We start from the raw sequence: 25,288 nt of genomic DNA on the forward strand, positions 1-25,288 counted from the left end.
AGGAGACACAGGTTCGATCCCTGATCTGTGAGGATCCCACATGCCGTGGGGCAACAAAGCCCGTGAGCCACAGCTGATAAGCCTGAGTTCTAGGGCCCTCACGCCACAACTACGGAGCCCACACACTCAAACTGCTGAACCCTAGAGCCTGTGCTCCGAAACAAGAGAAGCCATTGCAACGAGAAGCCCACGCATCACAAGCAAGAGTAGCCCCTGCTCGCTGAAAAAACAAGAGAAAGCCAGCAAGCGGCAATGAAAACTCAGATGACATAGACAAACTCCTACAAAGACACCCACTACCAAAACTAACTCAAGAAGAAATAGCAAACCTAAATACACCTATAACAAGTAAAGACATGGAATCAGAAAACTATCCTCAGACTTCTCTGGTGGTTCAGTGGTAAAGAATTCACCTGCCACTGAAGGGAACACGGGTTCGATCCCTGGTCCGGGAAGATCCCACTTGCTGCAGAGTAGCTAAGCCTTCACGCCATAACTACTGAGCCTGTGCTCCGGAGCCCGGGAGCAGCAGCTACTGAAGTCCGCACGCCCTAGAGACTGTGCTCTGTAACGAGAAAAGCCACGGCAATGAGAAGCCTGTGCACCACAGCTGGACCAAGAAAAGCCAGTGCAGCAACAAAAACCCAGCACAGTCAAAAATAAATAAATTTTTTTTAATTCAACAAACTAGGAATAAAAGGGAATTCTCAGAACTGAACAAAAGGTATCTAGAAAAGTCTCTCAGCAAACATCATGCTCACTGTTGAGAGATTGGAGGCTTTTTCATAAGATCAGAAACAAGACAAGGGTGTCTGCTCTCACCACTTCCATTCAATGTTACTGGAGTTCTAGCTAGGACAATTGGCAAGAAAATTAAACAAAAGGTATTTATACTGCAGAGAAAGAAAACTATTTCTATTTGATGATGACATGACCTTGTATATAAAAAATCCTAAGAAATCCACTAAAAAGCTATTAAAACCAATAAACAAGTTCAACAAAGTTGCAGAATACATGATCACCAACAAAAATCAATAGTACTTCTATACATTGTCAGTTAACAATTCAAAAGTGAAACTTAACACAAGAATTTAGAATAGCATCAAGCAGAATAAAATACTTCATAATAAATTTAGGAAAGGAAGCATAAAACATATACTCCGAAAACTACAAAATATTATTGAAAGAAATTAAAGAACTAAGTAAACGGAAAGACACTATGTTCATGGATTGGAAGGTTTAACACTGTTAAAGTGACAATACTCTCCAAGTTGACCTACAGATTCAGTGCAATCTCTATCAAATCCCAACCTGTATATTTGCAAAAATCAATAAGTTGATTTTAAAATTCCTATGGAAACTTAAGGGACTCAGAATAGCAAAAACAACTCTCAGAAAGAAGAAAAAAAATTAGAGAACTCACACTTCTTGGTGTCAAAACTCACTGCAAAGTCACAGTAATCAGGACAGTGTACTGTCATAAGGATAGACTTAAGATCAGTGGAACAGAATTGAGAGTCCAGAAATAAATCCTCACTTTTATGGCCAGTTGATTTTCAACAAGGATGCCAGTACAATTCAGTAAGAAAAAAAAATTGTTGTTTCAACAGATGGTGCTGGGACCACTGAATATCCACATGCAAAAGAATTACATCATATACAAAAGTTTGCTCAAAATGGATCAAAGACCTAAATGTGAGCACTAAAACTATTAAACACTTAGAAGAAAACACATAGTCTCTTATAACATTTTAAGAAGAATTTTATTTACCAAAAGCCAAAAAGAATTTATTCTTGGCTATGCTCAGGTTTCATTGCCGCTTAGGCTTTTCCCTAGTTGCAGAGAGTGGGGGCTACTCACTGGTTACGCCGCATGGGCTTCTCCTTGCAGTGGCTTCTCTTGTTGCGGTGTGCAGGCTCTTGGGCGTGTGGACTTCAGCAGTTGCAGCTTTCAGGCTTGAGAGCACAGGCTCAATAGCTGTGGCGCACAGGCTTAGTTGCTTGCTCCACGGCATGTGGGGTCTTCCTGGATTAGGGATCAAATCCATGTCTCCTGCATTGATTGGGAGGAGGATTCTTTACCACTGAGCCACCAGGGAAGCCCTCTGATAACATTTTCTAAAAAGAAGAAGAAGAAAACACAGGCATAAATCTTCATGACCCCAGGTTAGGCAATGATTTTTTGATATGACACAAAATTACAAGCTACAAAAGAAAAAAAAAAGCAGATACATTAGACATAACCAAAATTAAAACCAATTGTGCTTCAGAGAATGCCATCTAAGAAGTAAAAAGACTGTCCACATAATAGAAGAAAATGTTTGCAGATCATATATTCCATGAAGGGCTGGCCAGGATATATAAAGAACTCTTACAACTTAATAATAAAAAGACAAGTAACCCAATTAAAAAAGGGGCTCAATGTACATTTCTCCAAAGACTATATACAAATGGCCAGCAAACATGAAAAAAATACTCTCGACATTATTAGCCATTAAGAAAACACTACTAAAATCACCATGAGATACTATTTCACTCCCACTAGGAGGACTTATAAAAATAATAATAACAATAATAGTGTTGGCAAAGATGTGGAGAAATCGGAACCTTTGTACTCTGCTGGTAGATATGTAAAATGATGCAGCCAAGAAGAAAGTCTGGAAGTTTCTCAAGAGGTTAAACATAGAGTTACCGTGCGTGTCTGTGTGCCAAGTCGCTTCAGTCATGTCCGATTCTTTGCAAGCCTATGGGCTGTAGCCCGCCAGGCTCCTCTGTCCATGGGATTCTCCAGGCAAGAAAACTGGAGTAGGTTGCCATGCCCTCCTCCAGGGGATCTTCCCCACCCAGGGATCACATTTCTTGTGTCTCTTGCATTAAAGTAAAGTAAAGTTGCTCAGTCGTGTCCGACTCTTTGCAACCCCGTGAACTGTAGCCTACCAGGCTCCTCTGTCCATGGGATTTTCCAGGCAAGAGTACTGGAGTGGGTTGCCATTTCCTTCTCCATCCACTTGATGTTTTCAAGTGCTGATTTGTTATTTACCACTAGTACCACCTGGGAAGCTCATAGAGTTAGCGTGTATGCATGTATGTGAAAGTCACTCAGTCATGTCCAACTTTTTGCGAGCCCATGGGCTATACAGTCCATGGAATTCTCCAAGCCAGAATACTGCAGTAGGTAGCCTTTCCCTTCTCCAGGGGATCTTCCCCACCCAGGGATTGCATTTCTTAGGTCTCCTCCATTAGCAGGCATGTTATTTACCAGTAGCTCCACCTGGGAAGCTCACAGAGTTACCATATAATTCAGCAATATTTTTTCTCAGTATGCCCAAGAGAAATGAATACATCCACACTAATTAGCTTTCATTCAAAGGGAAGCATCATCCGACCCACCCAGACTCTAAGTTACAGCCTCACCTCAGGCCAAACCCTTCAATGGTCAGAGATCTAACAGGACTTAGAGCTGCAACAGGGAAGAGACTGGCAACTCCAAGAATGTTCCAGGTCTTTTATCCTTGGTTTCCAAAGGACAGCATCCATCCTTCGAGACACAACTCTTTGCTCAGGAGCCATTAACCTCACAGCCTCTTCCAGAAATGGATCTCTGTCTGCCTTCCGTCACCACCAAACCTACCCATCTTCTCTATGATCTTTCCCTGTGCTTGGTGCTTGATATCTGTTTTCCCATGTTCTCCTGCACTAACCCTGGGAGGTTAGTGCTTTTATAGATCCACACATCTTGCTCCAAAAGCCCTGAGGCCAGAAGGATTGCAGAAATCAGATTTCCTCAAATTTTAGAAAGTTAATGTGAGGCATACACTGTGTATTATGAAACACCCTCAGGGGAGCCTGGGCAGTGCCTTGTAATCAGACATATTAATATTTCCACAGTGAGATGTATGAATATTCACATTGAGTGAAATGAATAAAAGCTATAAATAGCCTTTCACCAGCTCAGATCACATTTTGCAGGGTCAAATTTCTAACCTGGTCTGTCTGCTTTGAAACCGCTGCCCTCATTCCCTGCAGTAACCGCCTCCTAAACACACACACACACACACACACACACACATGTAAAACTTCCACCACATTCATTTCCTTTCTCCATCTTTCCATACAAAAGCCAGCCTTTGCTATATTCTGGGGCCCCAACCTATGTGTCCAGTCCTAGGGGACTGAAGAAATTTGATGCTTAGAGACCATCAGATAATAAACAAATAAATGTATAACATGATGTCAGGTGGTGAAAAGGATCATGAAGAAAAATAAAACAGGATAAGCATATAAAGAGAAAATGGGGGTCTTCAGGTTCAATCCCTGGTCCAGTAAGATCCCACATGCCTCGAAGCAGATAAGCCCGGGTTCCACAACTACTGAGCCTGCTCTGGAGCCCACAAGCCTCACCTATGGAAGCCCACGCACTCTAGAGCCCGTGCTCTGCAACAAGAGATGCCACCGCAATGAGGAGCCCAGGCACCACAAGTAGAGAGTAGTCCCTGCCCGCCGCAACTCGAGAAAGCCTATGAGCGAGAACAAACTTTTGCTTTTACCATTGAGACTGAATAGGATGCTGTGGGGCTCCTGGGCTCCAGACCCTTCCTATGTCCCTTGTTTCTTGTTTGTAGGGAACAGACTTCAGCCTCCATGACCTTCCCTGAGATCCAAAAGGCAGGTTCAAACAGTCACTAATCAGGGAAGAGAGGGGACACGGAGACAAAGGATGAGCAGCCAAGAGGCAATTGTGCAGGGGACTTCCCTGGCAGTCCAGTGGTTAGGATTCCTCACTTCCAGTGCTGGAAGCATGGGTTCCATCCCTGATTGGGGAACTAAGACCCCGCATGCAACAAAAACAACAGCACAGCCTTGGGACAGGGTCTTGGTTCCCCCACAAGGGATACACATAACAGTATCTTTGAGTTCTTCTGCAGAACTAAAACCTCCAACAAATGGAAGATGTTAACTACTTGATATTAACTACTTTATTTTCTTGGGCTCCAAAATCACTGCAGGTGGTGACTGCAGCCATGAAATTAAAAGATGCTTGCTCCTTGGAAGAAAAGCTGTGACAAACCTAGACGGCATATTAAAAAGCAGAGACATTACTTCACTGACAAATGTCCATATAATCAAAGCTATGGTTTTTCCAGTAGTCGTGATGAGTGTGAGAGTTGGACCATAAAGAAAGCTGAACACCGAAGAATTGATGCTTTTGAACTGGGGAGTTGGAGAAGACTCTTGAGAGTCCCTTGGACTGCAAAGAGATCAAACCAGTCAATCCTAAAGAAAATCAGTCCTGAATATTCATTAGAAGGCCTGATGCTGAAGTTGAAGCTCCAATACTTTGACCACCTGCTGCAAAGAGCTGACTCATTAGAAAAGACTCTGATGCTGGGAAAGATTGAAGGCAAGAGGAGAAAGGGACAACAGAAAGTGAGATGGCATCACTGACTCGATGGACATGAGTTTGAGCAAGCTCCAGAAGTTGGTGATGGATCGGGAAGCCAGGTGTGCTGCAGTCCATGGGGTCTCCAAGAATCGGACATGACTGAATAACTAAACTGAACTGAATTACTTGATGAAGCATTCTTTATTCCAGCGAGATCAGAGTTTGATAACCTCAAGAACCACAGAAGCTCATCAGGAAGCCATCTGAGGTCAGATTAAAGGAATACATACACCCTGATCCTTATTATCAACCTTACCCCTTGAACCTGAGCTATAAAAGTCCTCACCAAATCCCCTGGGTGCGGACACACAGTTTTTGAGGTCATGAGCCCACTGTGTCCCCCTGTGCCTGGCAAAGTAATAAAGTTATTCTTTTCTACTTCACCCAGAACTCTGTCTTCGAGATTCAGTTCAGCACTGGTGCAGAGAGGCTGACTTTTTGGCATCATAACCACTCTGTTTTGGTGGTTGTTGATCACTCAACAAACCCAGCAAAAGCCAATGGATGATGTAGTAACATTGCACCAGCCTTGTGGGATGCTGTTTTCGGAGCCTCCTCTCCTGGCTCAGAATGCTTTCTGGCTGATCATTCTTCCTCAAAATGTGGCTCCCAGGGCTCATCCCGATGGTGTCTGAGCAGCTCAGAGTGTCTCAGATCTAAGTGTCACACAATCACTCGAAAGCTTCCTAAAACTTGGGGGACTCTGCTCTCTGGCACCCTCACAGTCTGGAACATGAAAACCTCCTACATCGCTAGAGAAGAATGTCTCTGGGAACCAAAAGACGTCATCACAAGTTCACACTCTAAGGCTTGGGAACCTGACCCTGAGGACAGCCTTCTAGCCTCCTTGGAGCCAAATTAAACATCTTAACCTACAACCTAACGAGCCTGATGATATGGCTGCTGAGTCCACAGCAGACCCAAAGGAGCAAATTCGAACTGAATGGCCAGGCCAGGCAACGAGGCCGAATCAAGGAAAGAAACAGCAGATTCTGAAGGCCAAACAGTGCCAGTGTGTTAGCCGCTCAGTTGTGTCCAACTCTTTGTGACCCTGTGGACTGTAGCCTGCCAGGCTCCTCTGTCCTTGGGATTCCCCAGGCAAGAATACTGAAGTGGGTTGCCACTTCCTACTCCAGGGGATCTTCCCCACCCAGGGATCAAACCTAGGTCTCCTGCATTGCAGGCAGATTCCCAGGCACGACCCAGCTCACAACCGCTCTGCTGGAGTATTTACATGCCCATTTTACAGGAGAGGTAACTGAGGTTAGTAACTTGCTAAATTCGCAGGCTTGTCAGTAAGGCGTGTAGTGTGGACTCTGTGGACAGTAAGTAGTTCCTGATGCTGATGTTGCCCTTGGTGTTGCTTGTAGGTAAAGCAGAAAGAACCAGGGAGAGATTAAAGGGTGACTACAGACTTTCATGGGGTGATGTCCCAGGTGAAGGGGAATCATCTAAAGAGCAGGGCACTGGGAGGAGGGGGCAGCTGAGAGCCCAGAAAACCATCCCCACCTCGGCGAGGCCCTGCCGCGAGCAGGCTGCCCCCTGCTTTTCTCCTCCAGAGACCAGCATGACTGACCCTGCACTGTCTTTCCTGGGTTCATGCAGGGCTCTCCTGGTCTGCCAAGGTCGAGGGTCCTGAACGGACTAGGACATATGTACAGGACCAGGTTGGATGTCAATGCTGGTTTGTTGCTGAGAAAGCCAGACTGGAGAACTCTCTCATCCTCCTGAACCTAGCTTGCCAGGCAAGGTGCAGGCCCCTGGCGAGGGGTCCCTGGGGGGCTGCCCCTGGAGGAGTGGAGACTGGTGTGGCCTATACGTGAAGGGCCAAGAGTCACAGAGACTAGAGCCTGGGGACACCTGCTCCCCCTCCTTCTGCCAGGCTCTGTGATGCTCTGAGTCCTGTCTCCTCCTCACCCAAGGAGCAGGGCAGAGGTTCCCTGTTCCCGCTGGGGAGGTGGAGGGGACCCACGTCCCCCTAGGTGAGGTTATCCATGGGCACAGGCAAGCTGGGGGGAACAGCTGGGGATGCATGCTCAGTCTGGAGACCCGGTCAAGACCAGACAACCCTGGGATTTTGGAAGCCTTGGTGAACTGCCCCCCGTCTCCCAGGGTGGAGTTAATTTTTTTTTATGGTAAAATAGACATAACATTAAATTTACCATTTAAAATATTTTGAAGTGTATGGTTCAGTGTGTATTTGGGCCACCTGATGTGAAAAGCTGACTTGCTAGAAAAGACCCTGATGCTGGGAAAGATTGAAGGCAGGAGGAGAAGGGGACAACAGAGGACAAGAAGGTTGAAAGGCATCACTGACTCAATGGACATGAGTTTGTGCAAACTCTGAGAAATGATGAAGGACAGGGAAGCCCGGTGTGCTGCAGTCCATGGGGCCGCAAAGAATCAGACACAAATGAGCAACTGAACAATGGCAACATGGTTCAGTGGCGTTAAGTATGCTCATGTTGGTATATAACAATCACCACCATCCACCTTCAAAGTTTTTCCGTTTTCCCAAGTTGATACTTTGCACGTGTTAGACACGAACTCCCCATTTCCCCCTCCCCCATCCTCTGACACCCACCCTGCTGCTTCCTGTCTCTATGAATCTGACTAATCTAGGGGCCTGATGCAAGTGGACGCATATGGCGTTTGACTTTCTGTGTGACTGTCTTATGTCACTTGGCATTATTGGTATTTTTTCACTTAGTTCTTCAGGGTTCGGCCTTGTTGTAGTATGTTTCAGAATTTCCTTTCTTTTTAAGGCTGAATAAAATTTCATCACGTGAATAGACCACACTCTTTATCCATTCATCTATTGATGGACACTGGGTTGCTTTCACCTTTTGGCTTTTGTGAGTAGTCAAACGCCATGCACAAGTATTTCTCTGAGACCCTGTTTTCAAGTCCTTCGGGTATATACCCAGCAGTGGAATTCTTGCATCATATGGTAATTCTGTGTTGAAGTTTTTGAGGAACCACTAAACCGTTTTCCACAGTGGCTGCATCATTTTACATTCACATCAGCAGTGCACAAGATTTCAATTTCTCCACATCCTTGCCAACAGATGTTACCTTCTTTATCTTTTTCTTTTTTTTTTTTAGTAATGAGATGCTAATGGGTGTGAAGTGGTATCTCATTGTGGTTTTGATTCACATTTTCCTAATGATTAGTGATACTGAGCATCTTTTCATTTGCTTATTAACTGTTTGTATATTGTCTTTGGAGAAATGTCTGCTCAAGTCCTTGCCCATTTTTTGATTGGATGGTTTGTTTCTTTGTTGTTCAGTTGTAGGAATTCTTTTTATATACTAGATATTAACCCCTTAGTATCTAGAATTGAGACTTTTGAATTGTGGTGCTGGAGAAGACTCTTGAGAGTCCCTTGGACAGCAAGGAGATCAAACCAGTCAATCCTAAAGAAAATCAACCCTGAATATTCATTGGAAGGACTGACGTTGAAACTGAAGCTCCAATACTTCACCTGATGTGAAGAACCAACTCATTGGAAAAGACCCTGATACTGGGAAAAATTGAGGGCAGGAGGAGAAGGGGCCAACAGAGGATGAGGTGGTTGGATGGCATCACAGACTCAATGGACATGAGTTTGAGCAAATTCTGGGAGAGAGTGAAGGACAGGGAAGCCTGGCGTGCTGCAGTCCGTGGGGTCACAAAGAGTCAGACACGACTTAGTGACTGAACAACAATTAGCCTCTTATCAGATATATGGTTTGCAAATATCTTCTCCCATTCAATGAGCTAACTTTTCACTTTGTTGGTAATGTCCTTTGATGCACAAAAGGTTTTAACTTTGATGTCCAATTTATCTAGTTTTCTTTTGTATTGCCTGTGCTTTTGGTGTCATGTCCATGAATCATTGCCAAATCCAGTGCCCTGAAGCTTTTCCCCTATGCTTCTTTCCAAGAGTTTTATAGTTTTAGCCATTAAGTTTAGGTCTCTGCTCCATTTTGAGTTCATTTTTGCGTATGGTCTGAAGTAAGAGTCCAACTTCAATGTTTTGAATGTGGCTATCCAATTTTCCCAGTGCCATTTGTTGAACAAATTCTTTTTATACAAACAAAAAAAGCTATGTTTACCGTTCTTACAGAACTGTAAGCCACAGTGAAAATACAAATTAAACACAAACAAAACCAATGACCAGTAAAATTCAAACAGCACTAAATTAACACAAGGGATGATGTTATTTTGCTGAAACAAAATCCCTGTCACTCAGCAGAGTATAACAGGTTCAGCGGAACGGCTCACCACGGCTCTCTGCTGGAACCGCTGCCTGAATGCGTCTGCCCCACATTACTCTGACTCTTCTGTTTCCATCAGCTGTGACATTTAACACTGCAATATGGTCACAAGCACACACGGAGATCATGAAACCACATGGCCACCTGCATTCACACGTGGTCATGCAGGTGAACCAGAATCGAGTGTTTTAAGTTACTGTTAACTTGAAACCCTAAATTAAGAATCCTTGTTTAAAAAAAAAACCATGAATCTCAGACTTAATGAACAGACTGGTGGTTGTCAAGGGGGAGGGATTTCGGGGGAGGGATGGAGTGGGAGGTGGGGGTTAGCAGGTGTAAGCGTTTACGTATAGAATGGATACATAACAAGGTCTTACTATAGAGCACAGAGGTCAGGTCGGTTCCTCTCTCAGTCGCGTCCAACTCTTTGTAACACCGCGGACTGCAGCACACCAGGCTTCCCTGTCCATCATCAGCTCCAGGAGTCTGCTCAAACTCATGTCCATCGAGTCGGTGATGCCATCCCACCATCTCATTCTCTGTCATTCCCTTCTCCGCCTGCCTTCAATCTTTCCCAGCATCAGGGTCTTCTCCAGTGAGTCAGTTCTTCGTATCACGTGGGCAAAGTATTGGTGTTTCAGCTTCAGCATCAGTCCTTCTGATGAATATTCAGGACTGATTTCCTTTTGGATTGACTGATTTGATCTCCTTGCTGTCCAAAGGACTCTCAAGAGTCTTCTCCAACACCACAGTTCAAAAGCATCAATTCTCCAGTGCTCAGTCCAGAGAACTATATTCAAAATTCTATGATAAATCATAATAGAAAAGAGTATTTAAAAAAGACTGTATATATGTGTTTAAGTGAATCACTTTGCTGTATAACAGAAACTAACACATTGTTAATCAACTATATATCAATAAATTAATAAGTAAGAACTCGTAAATCTTGAATGTTTGTCCGGGACCTCGGTGAGCCCGTGGACTCCAGGTTAGAAACCTTGTATTCAGGGGAGGTAGCTCAAAAGCTTCTAGAATAGAGAGGTGTGCAGTGGCTTTTCTATGGCATATAAAGGGTTCTGTTTGCAAATGTAAACAATTAACTTTCCAGGGAGCAGAGCTGCATCTCTGCAGGTTATGCTCACTGAAGACAAAAGTGTCTTTTGTAAATCTGGATTCCTGGGCTCATCTCAAGTGGGCCGTTGGTGCTGCCCGGTGCTACTGCCCTGGAGGAGGCAAACCCCCTTCCCAGCCAGTGGCTACTTCATCCTTCTCTCCCTTGCTCGCAGCCTGCCCCCTTGCTTCCTTTTTCACTGAGAACTTCTTCAGCTCCCCCTGCACGTCCTCGCAGCCTTCTCTCCCGGTCCTCAGAGGATCTGTCTGTCCCCCAGTGCATGCCAGAGCCTGTCCCCTCTCTCGGGCTCAAAGACATCCTTCCTGTAAGTCTCCCCCTCCCTCGGCATCCATGTCTGTCCTCTGTTCAAGCATTCCCATCAGCAGCTCACCCTCCTGCCTTACGTTTTAAAGATTCCTCTTGATCTCGCTCCCTCTTCAAGTGCCATCTTATTTCTCTCCTCCCTTCCCTCAAAGCCCCTCCAAGGCTTGGTCTCTGCCCTCTTCCCACCCTCCCCTAAACCCGCTCCAGGCGGGATCAGAAGCCCAGCCGCTCTTCAAGGTCGCTCGATCGATCCCACGTTAGCAAGTCAATAGTCAGCCCTGTGGTATCACACCTCCAGCTCCTTGCCGCCCCCTCTCCCATCCTGAAAGGCCCCCTCCGCTGGGCCTCCAGGCTGCTGCTCAGCTGGTTTTCCTCCTTCCTCATGGCCCAGCCTCCGCTGCGGCTTCAGGGCCATGATATGCTGAGCACATCCCAATTGACATCTCAGCCCAGGCCTCCCCCTACACGCCTAACTCACAGCCAGCTGCCAGTCCCACGGCTCCATTGGGGCTCAAGCAGGTACATAAAGTTTAACCTGGCCAACTGGGCTCCCCTCCCACCGCCTTCCCAGTCTCACTTATCGACAGTTCCACCCTCTGGTTACTCAGACCCTCACTTTGGCTCCGCTCATGACCAAAAAGCACAAGAAAAGATGCTCAAGCATCATTAGTCATCAGGGAAATGCCAGTCAAGTCCACAATGAGATACCCCTTCACGCCCACTAGGGTGGCTATAATGTAAACAAGCAACAGACAATAACAAGTGTTGGCGAGGATGCAGAGAAAGTGGGACCCTCACACACTGCTGATGGGATTGCAAAAGGGTGCAGCCACAGTGGGAAAAAAGTTTGGCAGTTCCTCAAAAAGTTAATCATAGAGTTACCATATGACCCTGGAGAAGGAAATGGCAACCCACTACAGTCCATGGGGTTGCAAAGAGTCAGGCATGACTCAGCAACTATCACATCACCATACGACCCAGCAATTACACATCTAGCAATATACCCAAAAGAATCGAAAACAGTGTTCTAACAAAAATTTGTACATAAGTGTTCATAGAAGCGCCGTGCACAGGAGCCAAAATGTGGAAGCAACTCAAACGCCCATCGACAGATGAATGGATAGACAAAATGCGGTGTAATCGTACAATGGTGTATTACTCAGCTTTAAAAAGGAAGGAAATTGCAGGAACTTCTCTGGCAGTCCAGTGGTTGAGATTCTGTTCTTCCAGTTCAGGGGGGCATCGGTTTGATTCCTGGTCTTGGAACTAAGATCCCACATGCTGGGCAGCGTGGCCAGAAACAAGAAGGGGAGAAGGGAAGGAAATTATGACACAGGCTACAACACAGATGAACCTGGAAGACATTATGCTGAGTGACATAAGCCAGACACAAAGGCCAGCCTATTGATTCCATGAATAAGAAACACCCAGGACAGGTAAATCCATAGAGACAGAAAGCAGATTAGTGGTTGTCAGGAGCTGAGGGGAGGGAACGAGGGGAGTGATTGCTTAATGCATACAGGGTTTTCCTTTTGGGATAAGGAAGATGATTTGGAAGGAGATCTGGGTGATGACTGTAGAACACTGTGAATGTACGAAAGGCCACTGAGTCGTACCTTGGAAAATGGTTAATTGTATTGTTGTTGTTTAGTCGCTAAGTCATGTCCTTCTCTTTGCGACCCCATGGACTGTATAGCCCTCCAGGCTCCTCTGTCCATGGGATTCTTTAGGTGAGAATACTGGAGTGGGTTGCCATCTCCTTCTCCAGGGGATCTTCCCAACCCCAGGTTCGAACCCAAGTCTGCTGCATTGGCAGGTGGATTCTTTACCATTGAGCCACCAGGGAAGCCCCATTTAATTTTATACTGTGTGAATTTTGCCTCGGTAAACAAGCTTCCCTTCTTCCCCTTATCCTGCACCCTTACATCCAAGCGCCATCAAAATCTGTCCTCCCCCACCCCTGTCCTAGCCACTGTCCCCTCTCACCAGAGGACTCTAGGGCCCTCCTAATGCCTAGCTTTGGCCTGCGCTCCTCACAGCATCCAGGGATCCTGTTAAAACACAAGTCAGATCACGTCCTGCCTCTGCTCTAAACTCTCCCCGGGGCCAGCATCACACCCAGAGTCAAAGCCAAAGTCCTCTTTCATGCTGAGCGAGGTAAGTCAGACAGAAAGACAAATATCATGTGACACCGCTTATATGTGGAATATTTTTTAAAAAGGTTACAAATGAACTGATTTACAAAACAGAATAGAGTCGCAGATGTGAAAAGCAAACTTATGGTGAGCAGGAAGCGGGGAACAAGTTGAAGTTGGGACTGACCCGCGCACAGTACTGTATATAGAATAGATGACTGATAAGAACCTCCCATACAGCACAGGGAACTCTACTTAATACTCTGTAATGGTCTCTATGGGAAAAGAATCTAAAAAATAAAGAGTGGATATATGTATGTGTTAACTGATCCACTTTGTTGTACACCTGAAACTAACAGAACCTTGGAAATCCGCTACAGTTCAATCAAAATGCTTAAAAAAGCCAAAATCCTCACAGAAATCCAGGCCCACAGAGCTTTCTGTCCCCGTCGCCCCTCATCTCCGCTATTCCAGCCATGCCAGCCTCCTGCTGCCCCTGCCCTGGGCCCGCCACCTCCCTCCCCAGGCCCGCAGAGACCCTGGCCTCTCCCTGCAGAGTGCCCCCCCACCCCCGCTGTCTGTGTGGCTCAGCCCACGTCCCTCCTCCATCCCTTCCCTTCCTCTCAGCACCACGCAGCCCGGCACCTCCACCCCCTTCTCTAACGGGGCTTTATCTCTATCACTTGCTATTGTCTCACCTATAGTACAGTTTACCTCTTAACCTTGTATTCAGTCTGTCTCCTCCACTGAAATATAAGCTTGGGCGGTAGGGGGAGAGGAGAGGGGAATTCCCTTGAGAACACGCCCAATAGATATTTGTCAAATGAATGAAAGGGTTCAAATTTATCTGACCCATCTATTTGTATTTGTTTTGCAGAGGGTGTGTGTGTGTGTGTGTGTGTGTGTGAAACTGTTGCTCATAGGAATTTGGTAAGAAACCAACAATGCAAAGCTAGGAAGACTTGCCACCAAAGAGGGAAGGATGTAAAAGGAACGGGATTGGCTTAGACTGTCCCATATGGGATGTGACTCAAAAGCAGATTACTCAGACTCAGGGAATGTTCCACGCCAGTGACATGTGCTGACAGCAGCTACCCTGAAAGAAGCAAACATTCTCACCGTCATCCTGAGACAGGCAGAGCCTGGGCAAAAAGCTGAGGGCCTTTGTCTGGGGTGAGGCCACACGAGGGGAAGGGGCCTCTTGTGGGGCGGGGCTCTGAACGTGTTTGTTTATCCCTCATTTAGTCTGACTCTCTGCAGCCCCATGGATGGCAGCACGCCAGGCTTCCTTGTCCGTCACTGTCTCGTGGAGTTTGCTCAAGCTTGTGGCTATTGAGTCGATGATGCCATCCAACCATCTCATCTTCTGTCACCCCCTTCTTTTTCCCAGCATCAGGGCCTTTTCCAAACAGTCAGCTCTTCACATGAGCACCTCCTTGAATTTGCCTGCTCTTGACCCCTCATTTACTTCACCCTAACCTTGCACTACCCACCCTTCCACCACCAGAGCCTCCTTTCTGCCAGTTCCCAGGTGAGCTATACCTGTGAGCCAAGCTAAGGTGTCAACTTCATTTCAGAACCACTGCACGACTCTGCAGAAAGAACGTTTTCCTGGACAGATGTTTCGTGGCAGCAACTTGAGAAAGGCTCACGTTTCTTAGGCAGCTGGGCCTCCTCTCCCCCCAAGCTTGCAGAGGTCGAGGGATGTGGGGTACCTGCAGAGCTAATCATGAGATATGTCAGTCACAGGACACAGGCTATGGATGATTTATATCAAACTCAGTGGTCAGAGAGCAGGCATATCTGGCCTCATCCAGCCTTGTTCCAGATGGGAGTCTAGGTGGCTTAATGAGAATGTATAAACTACAGCTACAGAATATAAATTGGAACAGGTTGTGAAAGAAAATAAAATAACTGAATACATGGAATGAGCCAGGGAAATGGGAATGGTGAACAAGAATGGAGAGAGGGACACCCAACCATCATGGAAGTGGGGAAGGCTTCCTGGAGGAAGTGGTATCCAGGCAGACTCCAAAAGTGTCGTTGTTGTTACTCAGTCACTAAGTCACATCCGGCTCTTTGCAACCCCATGGACTATAGCCCGCCAGGCTCCTCTGTCCTCCACTATCTCCCAAAGTTTGCTCAAACTCATGTCCATTGAGTCAGTGGTGCCATCCAAACATCTCATCCTCTGTCACCCCCTTCACTTCTGGCCTTCAATCTTTCCCAACATCAGAGTCTTTTCCAAACAAATTGACTCTTCACATCAAGTGGCCAAAGCACTGGAGTTTCAGCTTCAGCAACAGTCCTTCCAACAAATATTCAAGGTTGATTTTCTTTAGGATGGACTGGTTTGATCTCCTTCCAGTCCAAAGGACTCTCAAGAGTATTCTCTAGCACCACAGTTCGAAAGCATCAGTTCTTCGGCGATCAGCTTTCTTTATGGTCCAGCTCTCACATCCATACATAACTACTGGAAAAACCATAGCTTTGACTAGACGGACCTTTGTTGGCAAAGTGATGTCTCTGCTTGAAGGGTCAACAGAAGTTTAATAGGCCAAGACCTGGAGGAAGGGCCCTCTAGGCTGAAGGGCTAGAGTGTACAAAGTTACAGGGTGAGAGAGGGAGAGCCCAGTGGGTAGTGGGACCCCCCACAGGTGAGCCTCCCCTCCCCACTCACAAAGTCTTAGAGAGACGCCTTTGACCTGGCTTCTCAGGGAGTCGTCCTATACAGCCTGGCTCCCCAGGACCAGTATCACACACTGATAGATGGGGGTCTGCTCCCACCCCTCCTTGAACCTGCCTGAGTCCCAGGAGATCAGCCTGCACCATCTGCCTGTGAAGACAAGGCTCAATTCAGAGGGGCTGGCAGAGACCCTTGACTCACAGTCCAGAAGCTACCAAGCTTCCACTAAAAGACTGTGAGACTCACTTGGGTCCCTGGGTCCGTTCTCAGAGCGGGAGTGATCCCGAGTGACTTTCAGCGACCTCTCCCTCTTTGCACAGTGACTCACAGGGACTGGGATTCTGGTGCCCCACGTGATGTCCCACGTGGAAGGGACCCTGTTCTGGTCATCCACAGGCCTTGAGTCTGCACAGAATGTGACTGGCATTTATTACAGTCACTGCTGATATGGAAGGGTGTGCCAGAGCAGATAATGTCAGGTGGAATAAGGAAGGATTCAGGAGGAAAAAAAAAACCACATATGGGGGAAAGGGTTTCATCTTAGGACAGGTCGAGACTTGTCCAGGAACTCTGTAAGCACAGACAGAACCCTGGGCTAAGATAGAGCTCAGGCTTGAGTGAGCAGCAGCTGACCTCTAGGGACAAAGTTTTATGGGGACACGGGCCCCAGGAGGCAGTTGGAATAAAGTAGATTTTCACTTGCACGTTTGTCTGTTTTCCCTTTTCGTTCAATTCCTAAGCCAGCTCACTCAACACAACTGGAATTTCAGTTGTGCAAGCTCTAGGGACTGTGGCCATGGGAAAGAGCAGAATTCACCCTGACGTCAACAGTCCCCTCCCTTGAGCGGCCCCTTCCAAAGGCCAGGGAGGGGCGTGGGGGAGCTAGAGTTTGCGGCCTGAACCTCACTCAATGTGGGGCTGGGGGTATCCTTAGAAAAAGAATGAAAAAGTGTGAGTACAGATTGCTAGGGTTTGGGGGTGGCAGGGGGAAGATGAAAATCAGCAAAGGAAATAGGCACATAGGGCAAGATCAAACAGAAACCAGGTGCAAGCTTCCAGCTGTCCTCTCCCAGTGGAGAATTTAATGGGGCACGAACTGGAGAAAGGCCAGTGTTGAATTCTCCCAGTAACAACCTGGGACAACATCTGAAGTATGGCCAAGCAGGGAGCTCACGGAGCCTTCAGAGCTGTACTGGGGGTCAGTCCTGCAGGCAGGCAGCACCCACATGGCTGAAGTTAACCACTCATGCACAGCCTCCCTAGAACCCAGACTGCTACAGTGTGGCCAGGGCCCCGGGTGAACCAAAACAGCCACCAAAAACGTTGCTGGCAGAAACTAGCTAGCAGGCCTGAGACCCCAGATGAACAAAAATACTCTATCAGGAAGGATATTCCGAGGACCCAAGGATTAGCCCCCAGGAGCTGGTCAAGGCCAGTTCTCTCTCTGGCTCAGGCAGGCTTGGAGCAGCCCTCTCCCCCTCTTCTGCTGAGTTAAACCTTTACTGCACAGACCCCTGCAATGTAGGCGGAGTTCAGTTCAGTTCAGTTCAGTTCAGTGACTCAGTTGTCTCCGACTCTTTGCAACCCCATGAACCACACCACACCAGGCCTCCCTGTCCATCACCATCTCCTGGAGTCCACCCAAACCCATGTCCATTGAGTCAATGATGCCATCCAACCATCTTATCCTCTGTCATCCCCTTCTCCTCCTGCCCTCAATCTTTCCCAGCATCAGGGTCTTTTCCAATGAGTCAGCTCTTCGCATCAGGTGGCCAAAGTATTGGAGTTTCAGCTTCAACATCAGTCCTTCCAATGAACACCCAGGACTGATCTCCTTTAGGATGGACTGGTTGGATCTCCTTGCAGTCCAAGGGACTCTCAAGAGTCTTCTCCAATACCACAGTTCAAAAGCATCAATTCTTCGGCGCTCAGCTTTCTTTATAGTCCAACTCTCACATCCATACATGACCGCTGGAAAAACCATAGCCTTGACTAGATGGACCTTTGTTGGCAAAGTAATGTCTCTGCTTTTTAATATGCTGTCTAGGTTGAGTTAACATGCTGGAAAAACCACAACTGGGCCCAGCTCTATTGCTGCTGGAGTGAAAGGTTTGTGGGGGCGATGCTTACAGGGACAGAAGAGAGCAAGACCCTCCCTCCTCCAGCCTCGTAGTCACTCCCTCCAACATCCCTAGTGGGACCAGAGTCCCAGCCCTAGCATCACATCATAGATGAGTACTGAAGGGTAGATATGAAGCTGAAAGGCGCTAACTTGTTGATGAGTGACGTCTACCCTTTGCCTATTCAGCATCCATATACACTCTCTGTTCACATTTGAACTTCCGTACAACAACAAAAAATAACTCTCTGGTAACATAACAAGGTGAAACGATCCTTCATGCAAGCTCATCCTCTCCCCTAAATGTTTAGTGAGGACCAAAGTCCTAACAAATACTGTGTTCATCACCAAAGGCAAGCACACTCTCAGTCTCCAGGACTTGCTAATTTCTTGCTAATTTGGTTGCAACCCCATCTGAAAATTCTGCTACATAAATTAGAAAATTAACCTTGCTGTTATTGCTGCTCAGTCACTAAGTTGTGTCCTACTCTTTGCAGCCCCATGGTCTGCAGCACACCAGGCTTCCCCGTCCTTCACTACCTCCTGGAGTTTGCTCCAGCTCATGTCCATTGAGTCGATGATGCCATCCAATCAACTCATCCTCTGTTGCTCCCTTCTCCTCCTACCTTCAATCATTCCCAGCTTCAGGGTCTTTTTCAATGAGTTGGCTCTTTGCGTAGGTGGCCAAAGTATTGGAGCTTCAGCTTCAGCATCAGTCCTTTCAGTGAATATTCAGGACTGATTTCCTTTAGGATTGACTGGTTTGATCTCCTTGCTGTCCAAGGGATTCTCAAGAGTCTTCTCCAGCACCATAATTCGAAAGCATCAAAATTAACCTCCAGCTTGTCAAATAATGATAAAATCAGGAAAAGGAGGAGAAAGAACAAAGAAGAAATGTGCATTACAGAGCAGGAACCCAGTTTCCCCTTGGTGATCAGACTCAGTAACCCCAGGAGCAGAGTAACTAATCCCCTTTGCCTGTTGGTTAGTAGGGGAGGAGCCCAGGGGGGCCAACTCAGTTCACTAACTAATCACATCCGCTGAAAGAAGCAGTCCGTCCTTGAGAACTAAAGACTCCAAACCAGCAGAATTCAGAGCTGTTGGGAGGAGAAGCAAAAAAAAAAAAAGCCCTGAGTGGGATATTAGGGGTGATGAGGAAAACTATTCTCACTCCATCTCTTGATTCCTGAACCCGTGTATTCCAGCCATGGGAAAACAACCTCCGAAGTGGATCCCGGGGTCAATCAGATACAGCATCCTGTAAGGAAGAGCTCCATCCTCTCAGGGTGACATCTAAGTGAGTCTTCAGAGACCATCCCATGGTCCCACCAGGCAGCGGCTTCTGGGTGATCATGTATTTGGTAAGAACAGAGAGCCCCCATGAGCATAAGACCATTGCCGCCCTTCTTTTGCGATGAGACAAACTCCTTGATCAGGAGTAATCCTGGTCAAGGCAGTAAATGAAGCCCCTGCAGAGTCCACAGTGTTGGTGCTGGCAGAAGCAGGATGGCCAAGGAAGGAAAATCCATCTCCAGAACATGTGTCTCTTCCAGAAGAAACACCATAGTCACGTGAACGTGCTCTGTGTGAGCAGGCCCTGACTAGGGGGAAAAGACCCCTGGACATCCACAAGAAACCCTTTCCTTCCCTCCCACATCATTCCATCCACCTGACTCCTGAGAGCCGTGTCTGCAGCTGGGGGCACCCCTTGGGAGCTGTCAGGGTAGTTTGCCCGTCCTGAGAAGTCCCACCACTGATTTCTTACCCAGACCTCCTTGTTTTTTGGCTGCATTGGGTCTCCCTTGTGATGCGTGGGCACTCTAGTTGTGGCACACAGGCTCAGTTGCCCATGGCATGTGGGATCTTCGTTCCCTGACTAGGGATAGAACCCGTGTCTCCTGCATTGGAAGGTGGATTCTTAACCACTGGACCATCAGGAAGTCCTTCTCTGTCACTTCATCACCCATCTTCCAGTTCTTTCCAAAGCCCGGGTCATTCTGCTGGGCCAGGGGTTGGCAGACTTTTTCTACCAAGTTATAAATATTTCAGGCTTTGTGGGCCAGAAGTTCTCTGTCATCACTACTCAGCTGTGTCGTAATGACATGAAAAAAGCAGAGACAGAAAGCAGACAAACCGATGTGGCTGTGCTCCAATAAAACTTGATTACAAAATCAGACACTGGCTGGATTTGGCCTCCTGGAACTAAACCATTTTCAGCGGCCCATGAAGTACTCTAGGTCCAGAGTTCTGGCTTCCCATCAGTCCAAAAAAAAACCTCAAAACTCAGTGTTTTGCTTGAATGTCTGCCACCCAGAAGGATTTCCTTTCACCATGTTCTTCGGAGCAACCCTGGATGGGGCCACAATGCTGCAGGCATCCACTTCCAGTCAATATCAGAACATGAGGCAGAATCATCCACCTTCCCCGATGGCTCAGTGGTAAAGAATCTGCCTGCAATGCAGGAGACATGGGAGACGTGGGTTTGATCCCTGAGTCGAGAAGATCCCCTGGAGGAGGAAATGGCAACCCACTCCAGTATCCTCGCCAGGAAAATTCCATGGACAGAAAAGCCCGGTGGGCTACAGTCAGACATTACTGACCACACAGCACACAGATCTGTAAACCAGGTTCACAAATATCTTCTCCTCGATCAAATGTTCATAAGGCCACAGGTGCAGATCGGGGGAGACTGAATCCGGCGTCAACATGGAAGCAGACAGATCACGTGTTCATACAGTATCCTTATGCTGAGCACATCCCCACTTGGGAGCTGGTCCTGCCGCAAGGGCTACCTCCTGATTCAGTGGGTCCGAGGACACCCAATTTCCACTTGGATGCTCTAGAAGATGCTGAGCTATTCAGCAAGGCCCCTACCTCCAGGACTGATTCCTCTTCCCCAGCCACAGCGGCAGTGCTTACTAATTAACAGCTCACAGCTAAGTCAGTCCAGGACTGGCCTCCACCCAAGGACATGACTCCACCCTGGAGGAAGTCTGAAGCTGATGGCCCGGCCAGTGGAGGGGACAATGGCCCAGCTCCCCCGCCTCAAAGTGGGACCTCGCTGAAAGGCCAACCCAATTCCAGAGCTGCCGTGGGACTGGCTGAGCCTTCTGTTGCTGCTTCATTGTAGTTCAACCTCTTGTTGCTGTTCAGTCACTCAGTCATGTCCAACTCTTTGTGACCCCATGGACCGCAGCACACCAGGCTTCTCTGTCCCTCACTGTCTCCTGGAGTTTCCTCAAACTCAAGTCCATTGAGTCAGTGGCATCATCCAACCATCTCATCCTTTGCCACTGTCTTCTCCTGCCCTCAATCTTTCCCAGCATCAGGGTCTTCTCCAGTGAGTCAGGCCTTCACATCAAGTGGCCAAAGTACTGGAACTTCAGCATCAGCATCAGTCTTTCCAGTGAATATTCAGGGTTGATTTCCTTTAGGATTGACTAGAGAAGGGAATGGCCCCATGAACCCCACGAACAGTAGGAAAAGTTCAGCGTTTCCCTCTGCCCAATTTCACATTCCTCACTGCCATACAGGGCTTTTTTTTTTTTAATACTTATTTATTTAACTTGTCTGCACCGGGTCTTGGTTGTAACACAAACGATCTTTTTTAGTTGTAGCATGATAACTCTTAGCTGTGGTATGTGGGAGCTTAGTTTCCCAACCAGGGATCGAACCCCGGCCCCTCTGCATTGACAGCACAGAGTCTTAGACCCTGGACCACCAGGGAAGTCCCCAGGGGTTATTCCTAAGAGTACTCCCCAAGAAACCTCCTGCCCACAAATCTCTGCCCCAAAGTCTGTTTCAGGGGCACTTGGCCTGAGACAGAAGCCCAGCCACGTGGCCAACTGACGCCCGGTGTTCAGCCTCTGCCCAGCCCTCGGCCAGCAGGGGATGCTTAAAGGAGATCAGGGCGTGCTAGAAGAGGGCGTGGTTTGCTCCCAAGTCCTGGGGGTCTGGGCCATGGCTCTCCTGCCGAGGTTTGCCAGCAGCTCCGGCAGCATTCCGCTCCTCACACACACTCGGAGTGCCGTGGGTGGGCTGGACTTAAGGCCCCACGGAGAGCGGCTCACGGGGCTGTCTGGACTTGCCGCAGCGTCTCCTGATCTGGTCCCCACGCAAAACGGACACCTTCCGGCCCACTCGGTAAACAATCGGCATAACTCAAATGTGGTAATGTCGCCTCTGGGTTCAACAAAGAAAATCTCCATCCCGGAGGGGTAGGACGGGCTGGGAGGTGGGAGGGAGGTTCAAGCCCGAGAGGACATAGGTATACCTATGTGAAAATCACGCAGATGTATGACGGAAACCAACAGAATTTTGTAAACCAATTATCCTTCAATTAAAAATAAATAACACACTAAAAAAGAAAAAGAAAGAAAGCCAATCTCCATCATTTTGCAGTGAGTGGTGCTAGGTGCAGCAACTTGTCTTTCACCTTGGAAGGATATCCTGACCCCTGGATCCCCAGAAACCTCACTGAGGCATCTGGCCCCTGAATTTTTATGGGGTTGGTCTCTTCCATCTCACCTGCATATGGCTTACTCATGCATCTAAGAAGCCCTCGCTCCCCGGGCCCAGGCAGCACACCAGCCGGCCTCCAGGTAGCAGAGGAGCGTCATGTTCTTCGGGCCGTCAGAGATGGAGGTCTCTGCCGACCATACTGCGGCAGACAGCAGGAGGGTTGGGGGCTTCCCTGGTGGCTCAGTGGGAAAGAATCCACCTGCCAATGCAGGAGACACGGGTTCGATCCCTGGTCCAGGAAGATCCCACATGCCACGGGGCAACTAAATTCGTGCGCCCCAACTATTGAGCCTGTGCCCTAGAGCCCAGAGCCAAAACTACCGAACCCTCATGCTACAACTACTGAAGCCCATGTGGCTAAGAGCCTGTGCTCTGCAACCAGAAAAGCCACCACAATGAGAAGCCAGCTCGCCACAACTAGAGAAAAGCCCGTGCAACAGGAAAGACCTAGCACAGCCAATAGATAAATAAAATTATCCTTAAAAAAAAGAAGAAGAAAGAAAGCAGGAGAGTTGACCTGACCCTGAGGCAAGCCTGGGAAGGGGACAGGTAAGAACAAACTGCCACGGGCGGGCCTTGGAAATCCGTAGAAAGAAACAAAACATCTGGCAGATGGAGCGCTGCTTCCAGGGACCAGGGGCAAGCTGCGTTGCTCCGTGAAAAACTCTACCTCGAAAAGCACCTGTATTTGGAGTCAACACCTGATGAAGTTCACCTAGAGAGTCCCCAAGATCCACCTACCTTCTGTGCAGAGCGACAGACAAGGTAAATGGGGCGCACAAGGAATCATTTACTCTGTAACCCTCAAGCCTTTGATCTTGAAAGCTGCCCAGGGAGCCACACCGATCTGGTTTACTATTCATTTCAGGGGGTGGAGAGGAAGCTCCAGAGACACCTACTTCGCCCTCCATCCTCACAGCTCTTTCTTCAGAGGCTGGAGGGACAAGATGGGGAGTCGTCCTGTCCCCAAGAACGTCTCCCCCAACTGTACATTCAGGAGCCGGGGAAGTAACCTCGGGAGGGGTCCATGGGTCCACCGTGACTGGAACTCAGACCCAAACTCCATCTATCACTTGTTCTATTTTAACCAGGGGTCTGCAATAAGGAAAATAATTTTTAAAAGAGGAAGGCTCTATAACACAGCAAAGAGTGTAAGACTATGCAAACAAGGAAAAGAAAGGACCGAGGTGGTTTTGGTGTTTAAAATCCTCCCTGAGCCCACAGAAAAGCCCCAGTTCTCAATTCCAACTGCTCCATGCATCTGAGAACTTTACTAAGACACTGATGTGCTTCCTGCATCCCATCCCAGATGGATTCATCAGAGTCACCCAAAGTGGGACCTGAGCATAGGTATAATTGTGATTCCAATTGCTGCCAGAGTTGGGAATGTCAGTGGGAAGGAACCCTGGGTGGAAATAGACTCTGGAAGGCTGACCCTCTGCCGCAGACACAGGAGGGGCAGAAAGGAAGGTTTCTGCAGTCTCTGTAGAAATAACTCACATCGCTCAAATCCTAGAAAATTCAGTGCAGGAGTACTAAGTCACTTCAGTCACGTCCGACTCTTTGCGACCCAATCTACTGTAGCCCGCCAGGCTCCTCTGTCCATGGGATTCTCCAGGCAAGAATACTGGAGTGGGTTGCCATGCCCTTCCCTGGGGGAGCTTCCCGAACCAGGGATCAAACCCTCATCTCTCTTGTCTCCTGCATTGGCAGGAGGGTTCTTTACCACTAGCTCCACCTGGGAAGCCCCAGAAAATTCAGAAGCACATGAAAAAGGTACATTCCCACCCCAGGGCCTCTAGGAACACCAGGATTCGAAAGCTGCTTTGGATCAGGAATATCCCATGGTGATCCTTCAGCTGAGACACCTGTGGGACAGTGTTCCCACAGCATCCCAGGTCTGGGGGATTCCTGGGTGAGCGCAGCTGCTTTGGGGCCTTGCGGTGGGATCTCCAAATGAGACAGGAGGCCGTGTTCTCCGGGAATGATTTAATGAAACTTCAATCCCCATTTGGTGTCTCCTGTGTGATCTCCATTGGTCAGAAGGTGGAAGGGAACAAGAGAAGAGTAAGGAATGAACTGCTCGGGACTTCTCTGGTGATCCAGTGACTAAGGCTCCACTCCCAATGCAGGGGGCTGGGTTCCATCCCTGTTCAGGGAACTAGATCCCACATGCTGCATTTAGGGATGAATAGCTGGGAGGAGGGGGGGGCGGTGCGGCATGGGTTGAATGGATAATAAGAGATCAGTCTGTCAAGGAAAGAAGGCAGATAGTGCCAGCTCACTCAAACCTCCTTTTCCCTAACTTCCTCTATTAGAGAGCCTGCAAACTGAAGGCGAGCCTTCCCAGACTCCCTTGCAGCTTGAATGGCCATAGGGGCCAAACCGACCCATGAGACTAAGAGGTCTGTAGGAGATTCTGAGAAATTAATCTTTCCTTTCTTCATCCAAGAGCCACCCAGTGGTAATATACAGGATTCAGCCACCAACTGATCAGAATGCCACTTGGGAGCAGAGTCTTTGAGCCCCAGCCATGCCTGGAATTAACCCTATCATTACCAAGTAGTAAGGAAATGGTTGAGTGTCCTCGAGGGCAGGAGAGGAGCCCTGGGGTCAGCAGCTGTTTACCAGCTGGTCAGAGGTGTTTCAAAATCGTAACGACCAGGGGATGGGTCCTACCAGAAGGTAC

This window comes from Cervus elaphus, chromosome 2 (assembly GCF_910594005.1).
Source record: "Cervus elaphus chromosome 2, mCerEla1.1, whole genome shotgun sequence".
Lineage (NCBI taxonomy): Eukaryota > Metazoa > Chordata > Mammalia > Artiodactyla > Cervidae > Cervus > Cervus elaphus.